Genomic DNA, 1008 nt, shown 5'->3' on the forward strand with positions numbered 1-1008 from the left:
GAGTAAGGGCATGGTCAGTGCAGTGGGCACACAGAGATGAACTGGCTTCCTGGGAAGTGTTTTCTGAGAGCGCAAAGCCAGCTGCTCTGTGACTGGAACAATGTTTGATGAATGCTTGTGTTCAGTGTTGAAATGAGGGCAACATCTTTCTGCCTTTCCTACCACCCTCAGCACTACCTGCCAGGGGCTGGGCCAGCTGAGAGCCTGGTGCTGGCTCCCTCAAGGCAGCATTGCTACCAAAGCAGGCTGTCCTCAGGAACAGAGATGCCCAGAGCTGACTGGAGCAGAACATCTAATGAAAAAGGTATCCTGCAAACATGCCTGGGTCTCTGCTGCTTCTGCATTTCCCCATGATTTTTCCCATCAGCTAGGTTGCACAGAGGAGTCCCTACTCCTCTGAAGCCTGCTGGGCAGGGTGACAGAAAAGCAGGATTCTGATCTCTGACAGGTAATATCAGGAGGGAGCAAAGAGAAAGATTTCCTCTTTTGTGGGAGTCAGGAGTCAGATGCAAAGAGGTTGTTTATGGATCTAAGCACTCCCCTGCCACTCCTCAACTTTTAGCAGTACCATTTCTTCTGCAAAGGAGAATGCATTGAATATAATAGGAAAGCTTTTGCCTGAACAGGGGCTTGAACCCTGGACCCTCAGATTAAAAGTCTGATGCTCTTCCAACTGAGCTATCCAGGCTCTCTGAAGACAGAAATAGAGCCTAGCTCAGGAGCCCAGCACTAATTAGCAGGGGCTGGGTTTTTTAATCTGGTCTACAGAAAGAGAATGAAATCTTGGGATCAGCAATTAATTAACCTTGAAAGGCTGACTTGGTTAAGATTTCACTTTTGCATTTTGCATTTTTGTTCAGATGTGGGTCCTTGCTGCCAGGCTGGACATCAGGTCTGCAGCCTCAGGAGGAATCCCACTCCCCACTCAGCAGTGCAGGACAGAGGCAGAAACGCCATGGCTCTTTCAAGGTAAAACCCTGGGCCAGGTGATTGTTAACAAACCACTAA

At 48.8% G+C, this 1008-nt stretch overlaps 1 non-coding gene across 1 annotated transcript; it reads right to left on the bottom strand.

Annotated features, from left to right (window-relative positions):
• Positions 1–615: 615 nt before the first annotated feature.
• Positions 616–688, bottom strand: TRNAK-UUU (transfer RNA lysine (anticodon UUU)). The gene has a single exon. It is a non-coding gene; the product is annotated as a tRNA-Lys (tRNA).
• Between the last annotated feature and the right edge of the window lie 320 nt (positions 689–1008).

This window comes from Dromaius novaehollandiae, chromosome 2 (assembly GCF_036370855.1).
Source record: "Dromaius novaehollandiae isolate bDroNov1 chromosome 2, bDroNov1.hap1, whole genome shotgun sequence".
Taxonomy (NCBI): domain Eukaryota; kingdom Metazoa; phylum Chordata; class Aves; order Casuariiformes; family Dromaiidae; genus Dromaius; species Dromaius novaehollandiae.